The sequence below is a fragment of the Papaver somniferum genome, chromosome 4 (genome assembly GCF_003573695.1).
Source record: "Papaver somniferum cultivar HN1 chromosome 4, ASM357369v1, whole genome shotgun sequence".
Classification (NCBI taxonomy): Eukaryota; Viridiplantae; Streptophyta; class Magnoliopsida; order Ranunculales; family Papaveraceae; genus Papaver; species Papaver somniferum.
This window is the reverse complement of record NC_039361.1, coordinates 32,796,561-32,803,871: the sequence shown is the minus strand read 5'-3', so window position 1 is coordinate 32,803,871 and position 7,311 is coordinate 32,796,561. Positions and strand designations below refer to the sequence as shown.

Sequence of the window (7,311 nt, the reverse complement as noted above, 5' to 3'; positions counted from 1 at the left end):
TAACCTATTATGTCCAAACAGATTTTTTAAGCCCATTATCAAATAATTCACAAAAAGTTCGGAATTCAACCAAGCAAAATGCACCAACTTCCCTGAGCGTTTTGTTCAGTAGAAAGTTCAAAGTTGTTAAAAAAAAAGAACGATTATTTGGGGACCATGGTTTTTTTGGGGGACCATGGGTAAAGACATTAGAAGTAAATCTAGGTCACCTCTTATCTAGATATTTATATTAATACCTAAATTACCCTCCTGATTAATTTTGGGTGATGATTAGTTAGTGTTAATAATAGTTAGTGTAATGATTAATGAGATGATTAAGTTAAAGATAATTAGTGAGATTAAAAAATCAGATGGTTTTTTTTAAAGAAGTAGAATTATTGAGAGAGTAAAGTTAGAGAAGATGAAGAAGGAAAACATGAAAAACGATGGATTTTACCAACCACAACCGGAGGAAGGGTATTTGGGGTACCCAGGTATGCTTCAGACTTAGATGATGTTGGTTGAATTGCTCCAAACTTTCAAAAAAATAAATTTTTTATGTAGATTTGGGCCAGTTGGTTACCATATGTCAAGAACATGTAACCGAACACACCTGAAAGTGTAGTTAGGTTATGTTTTCCAAACACGCGGGTTACCGAACTCGTTAATGGAGGTTTTGGTCGTACAATGTAATGTTCGGTTACCTAGGATAAAATGGTAGGTAACCGAACTTTGAACTTAACAATTTATTTGGGTACATCTTGTGTGTTCGGTTAGTTCGCAAACTTCAACGCTACCAAGTTCCCAACCGAACTGCAGGTTAAAAGTAACCTAGTGTTAGAAGTTCGGTTGGTTGGCAAACTTCAACATATTTTGCGAATCAACCGAACTGGGCTTATATATGCATATATGCAATTAGGCAAACGTTCGGTTACTACGAAATTTATTTCTTGACGAATTAGGTAGAGTTCGGTTACGAAGTTTCAAAGGTAGAGTTCGGTTACAAAGAAAACTTAACATTTTAGCGAATGAACCGAACTTGTGGACTTCTCATTATTTTCGTAAACTAAATTTCGGTGATATCCTTATTTGCGAAGGAGCCGAACTTATGGACTTGTGTTGTTCTAATACAAGGAGTTCGGTTAAACGTATTTTTTTGCGAATCAACCGAACTCTGAGTTCGGTTAAGAAAAATTTAATTCGTGATAACCGAACTTTTCTCTGAAAAAAAACCCTCCATTAAACCTCTCTGCAACTTCCATTTTCAACTCATTTTAATGATTATTTCTCATTTATTCGACCAAAAACGAATGACAAGTAATGGGTTTGTGAGAATATCTTTGTTAATGTTTTAAATTAAGCTATATATATAGTGGTGGTGGTGGTTGGTGGTGGTGGTAATCGGAGGTGGTGGTGGTAATTGGTGGTTGGTGGTGGTGATAATCGGAGATGGTGGTGGTGGTAATCGGCGGTGGTGGGCGGTGGTGGTGGTGGTAATCGGTGGTTGGTGGTGGTGATAATCGGAGGTGGTGGTGGTAATCGACGATGGTCGGAGGTGGTGGTTATATATATAGGTGGTTATTGGGTTGGTTTTAAATTAAATTAGGTTAAGGATAGGTTAGTCATTTCAATGCTTTAGGACACCCCTTATAACTATAAGGAAGGTGGCCTAATAAAACCATGGTCCCCTAAAAAAAAAAAACCATGTTCACTAAAAAATCGTTGGAAAAAAACCGAACACCACTTTTTTTCTTACAAAGGCCACTTGATGATCGGGAACTTCACAGACATTACTATTATCCTGGAATTTAAGAGGGAAAGAGGGCAAATTGCACCACCGAACAATGAGCGCTGAGCACAATCGTTGCATCTTACAAAATCAGCCAGAAACCGATAATTAGAACTTACTTAAGAGCTGATTGTTTAAACCATCATAAGGCGTAATTGGTGTGGATTATAGAGAGAAAGGCTCAAGAAAACTGTAAGAGAATTTGCACCACGAGTTCTGTCAATGCTGTTGTTGCTGCAAATTATCAGATTGGGCATTGCATTGCACGTATTCTGTTCGAGGAAAAGCTTCAGCGAATCAGGCTTGATTACAGTGTCTGCTCAGTAACTGCACGAAGAAGACCTATGAGTGAGGCAGTTTGATTTGATTAGAGCAGTGTTATGGGTGAAGTATAACTAGCCTCAAGCAAGTTTTTGGACTGCGGAGGAGGTTACACCTTGGGAAACTGTATGAAGATTCTGAATCACTAGTCATGTATGGTTGTTTATTTTGCTGCATCTGATGGAATCGTGTTGTAGAATTTGACTTCAAGGTTTTAATCTAAGTGGTTCGAGCATTTCAGAGTGAAAATACGTCTTCAAATTAGATGCATACTTCTAAATGTGAGTTATCAAATTATTATGATCTATATATTCTCATCATTATCTAATTTGTAAGATCACTGTTAGCCAAACATCTATGCCTTGTTAATTTGATTTTTGTTCTATGACGGAAGCATTTCTCTTAAGTCGCAAGCATCATCCAATACACTAGTTCTATATATGGGAGGAATTAGTCTCTAGTAGGGGTTAGTTTTACGGTGCATTCAAAAGAGCCCAGTGTTTAGGTTATCTTAGAGTTAGACATTAGAAACCTAAAATATGCTAGACTGAAGTTGGGTAGTATATACGTATAGATATAGTGTTAAGCTAACATTATTTGGGTTACCATGTGTTGTGCTTACGCCATGAGGCAAGCCTCGAAAGGTTACTTTTTATTTTTTTGTTATTGGCAGGAAAAAATAATGTAATGATGGTATGTAAGTTTTGAATCTTTGGCATGTAGCAAAGATAATTAAGCTGGGCCTAGTTTAAAGTATCGGAAAAGAGTATTGAGAAATGTGTCACGCTACAATTGCTATATGTCTCAAGAGTTCTACTATTACATGGTGCTAGGTATATTCGAGGAGGTAATTCTCTCTCAGTGAATACAATGAGCTGAGCAGATAGTGTTCCTTCCTCCCTCGCCTGTGTAATATTTTTTCGCGTGTATCATTTAACCACATCAGTATGTTTTCAATTATAAATGCTTAAGAAGATTCGAAGTGTATATTAATTGTAGGTTGCTCATGACCTGCTAGGAATGCAGTTGCAACCTACATTCCCTGGCAAAGAGGACTGGAGTACACATTCTTGATTCAACTTTAAGATAAGTTTAATCTCCCTTGTATGCTCTTATATTGACGGGTTCATCTTTTATGCACTTTTTTTAAATTTCTTAAATCTTTATTAAAGATCGGCATTAGTAATGTCTGACATTCCAAACTTATGGCGACCCAACTGTCACTTTTTGCACCATAAGTTTGCTCATAATGAAGACAACTTAGCATGTTTAGGATATCCGTTAATGCTTTCTCACTATTAGTTTTGATTATGGTTATTATTTAGTACATAGTGGAGTTTTGGTCAATTTAAAGCTATTAGGAAACTACATTATCATCATAAGATAATTGGAATAAGTGGGTAGTAGTGATTTACAATGTTCTATCACTACTTGACCCACAGATCCACTTATATAGTCACTGTATTAGGCATTGCATTCTCACAGCAGGAGTTTATTCTATTGAGAGCTCAAACCCGATGCTCTGTTTGACATGTAAAGCTCAGATCAGAAATTAAGAGCATCTCTGGTGGTTGTGTGGTAAGTTAAAACCTTCTGAGCCACATAGGATACACAACAAAGAACAAGAAAAAATAGAAAGAGTCTCCAATAGGAAACTATGCCATGGAAAGTAGCACATCGCTGTCCTTCAGAGCATCTCCAATGGAGATGTAGTCAGTTCAAATTCTAGGACCATGGTATGTAAACAGTTTCTACCTAAAACCTTTCTCCAGTGAAAATATGGAAGATCAATGTGAATATGAATCGGCAGGCGGTTATAAAAAGATCTTCTATGGGATCTTTATTAGTTTTTCATATTCTATAAATTACTAATGTTGTAAAAATGAAATTGAGGGATGTTCCACAAATCACAACCTTTAAGAGATTCGTTAAAAATAGAAGATCCCGTAGAGGATGTCTTCATAACTGCCTGCCCATCCATCTCTACATCGATCCTTCGTATTTCCATTGAAGGAATGAATCAGATCTCTGTTGGAAATGCTGTAAGCAATCTCTAGGAAATTTAATATTTTTCACTGACTAGGATGGTCAGAAGAGCCTCTAGAGTTCTATGCCACATGTAAGCAACATCAATAAAGTGCGCAGATAAAGTTAGCCATTTTGTTTTGCATGATATGGTGTTTTCGTGTCAAATGCTCCTGATGGATCTTCTTTAACTGAAGAACAATTATCTAATGTTTGACTAGCAAAATAAAAATGCACACATCACTAGTATTTTACTTCACGCTCTCTCCTTCTTTTTTTTCTATAAACCTTGTCTTGAACCCATTGGAGTATTACGTATGCACCCATGCTTTGTTTTGAGTACTTCTTACAGTTAAAGTAGTTCTACTTTACTTGTCTTGACACATTCTGCTTACATATAACGTTTTGTGGACGCATTGAGAAACTTACAAGACCCACGCATAGGATCACAAACAGACTCTCCTTCTGCTTGTGATGATTGTTGCTTTTGCAGTTTATCCATCAGAAAAAGAAACATGTGGTTGCATTGAGAATATGATCGTGTAGCTGTTCCTTTCCTTTGTAAAAGACATAACTGCACTCGGCTAAGTCTAAGCTTTCTGCACCATTCATTCATTTTTAGCTATGGTACAACTTGGTATAGATTAGACATACGGCACTTGGTATTAATGGCAACTAAAACAACAAGGATAACCTTACTTCTTGTCTTCTTTTCATTTTTCTATTGACAATTTTGTCTCGTACAATGATGCAACTGTGTCTGTGCTACTCCTTAATGTTTTTCCTTGACATTTCCAAACAGAGTTGATTGATTTTGTGTCTCCTACCAGATGATGGGACCGAAACATTTATGAGACAATGGGTTTCAGAACGACAGTCCCATAGTTTTACACAATGAAGATAAACATGGAGAATCTCTGATGTTGTTATTATGATCACATAGACACGCAATTTAGAGTGAAAAATAGCAAACATAGACAAATGCACATAATAGAGTGTAATGTCGTTGGATATAGATAGTTATTACAACATTTTAATTTTCACACACTCAAGCAATAAAACATTCTTCAAAATGGATGTTCCATTGACATTCTAAAATATTTAAAAAAAAAAAAAAAGAAAAAAAAAAAAAAACAAGAGGAAAACCCATATGAATATTATTATCAAATTGGCCTTTTATTCTATTTTGTTTCCATGACAATTTGATCCATTTGATAATAGTTTCCTTTTTTGCATAACTATTATTAGTAAGTTCCATTTGATCATACTAATTACTTGGAAGAAACAAAAGAAAATCTAAAATTAAGTTAAGTATTTGCTTACCTTAATGGAGTATATCACTTCAATTGATCACAAACCTAAAAAACATGGTTTTGTATTTATAATTAACCAATATTAGAAGAATCTTCAACTTCTGCATCCATTCATCATTGATCTGAACTCTTCAAAATTGACAAGTCCATCGCCATCTTTATCATTGCAGAACATTCACTAAGAGTACACTTATAATAGCCTAAACTTCTCAAAACTTGCTTCAATTCTTTAGGTGATATAAACCCATTCTTATCAGAATCAAAAACAAGAAATGCATCCTTTTAATCTTCATCTGCACCTTTGCTTTTACTACTACTATCACCTTTGCTTTTACTACTACTACTAGCACCGTTGCAATCAACTTCTTTTAGCATAACTTCAGCTTCTTTGGTGACTGTAGATTTTTCATGACCGAGACATAATAGTACTTCTCCGAGTTCTAAAGATGATATTTTCCCGTCTCCGTTCGTGTCGATGAGTTTAAACACTTGTTTCAATTGGTTTGGCACTTCCATGGATGTAAATGGTGAAGTAAACAAATCAACACCATATGCTAGTAATTTTTTCTGCTTGGGCCTTCTTCTTATTCTCTTTGATGTTTCCTTGATTCTCTTTGTTACAGGACTTATGCAATTTTTAAGAGAAGAAAACATGGTAGTATTGTGTGTGGAGTTTATGCTTGAAGGAAAGAGGTGGAGGATGATTCTGGGGTTGTCTACAGGAATGTTTGTGGGAGTGTTGTAAATAGAGAAATGAGATGATTAAGTTTAAGTTTAAGTGCTTTGAATGGGTGAAGATTGATGGTGGAGATGCATGTGATGGGGCATGTGCTGTGAATAAAAACCCTTTTATTCTTGTCACCTTGCAATAATTTTATTTTTGGACCCTACCCTTACATTCAAGGACATTAACCAACCAACCAAACAGTCCTTTGGTTCTGCAGTACTATTAATCTAATAGCTAGATGATCTCTTTTCAAATCTCAGTTTTTGTTTCTCCTAAAACAAAAATCTCACATATGCCTTGTCTGACTCTGAGTCTCTGTAACTTTTGAGATTCTTCTCTCAGCCTAAGGTTTATGGTTGTGGACATTGTAAGCTTTATACACACTTGAAAAGCTTTGATGAAGTCAAATTTTGGGGGAATTGAAATTTTCAGCAATACTCGAGGTGTTTGTGAAAATATCTTGCCGATTTTTTAGTTAAGAAGAAGTGGAATAGGCGACTGCTCTTTTGAATTTTTCTTCTTAAGAATGTAACACGAGAGTAAGCATGTAGTGATATGGATAAGATAGAACTTCCAGATTGCAATGAGATATAGCTTTGTACTGCTTGCGAAAGGATAAAAAATTTGTCAGAGAAAGTAAAACAAGTCAGAAAACCCTTTTAACCTCAAAGGCTTTGCACCATGCTAAGATTGCCGGAAGTCAGTCAAGATTGCTGCAGTGGGAGATGCCCACTATATCTAACCCATTCCATTTTCATTTAGTTGAAAATGGACCAATGACTCGGTCCACTCATTTGAAATCTAGCAGTTAGATTCCAAGAAAACTGGTAACGACCCACCACCTATGGAAGAATTTTCGTGGGTAGTGTGATAGTGAAGTAGTTGATTGATCGGTGGAGTTGATGCATTGTTTGATAATTACATACTAAATACTCTCTGTTCACCAATCATGGCCTGGACTGGATTATTAGGGATATTTGCGGTATTTCAAGAAATTGTTGTTCCTTACTCTTTTGTAGTTGTATTTGTGTTGGTTGTTCTCTTCTCCGCGAGTAAAGGAGAGTTTGACTTGACTTTTGGCAATCATAGGGTTGGGTTGGGGGAATTAATGGTCCATGTGGTGTGTGGCCTGGCCGGCATCCAACCCGAATCTTTCT

General features: G+C 36.1%; 1 pseudogene; it reads right to left on the bottom strand.

The window, feature by feature from the left end:
• Positions 1-5,037: 5,037 nt before the first annotated feature.
• Positions 5,038-6,523, bottom strand: LOC113275090 (annotated as a pseudogene).
• Between the last annotated feature and the right edge of the window lie 788 nt (positions 6,524-7,311).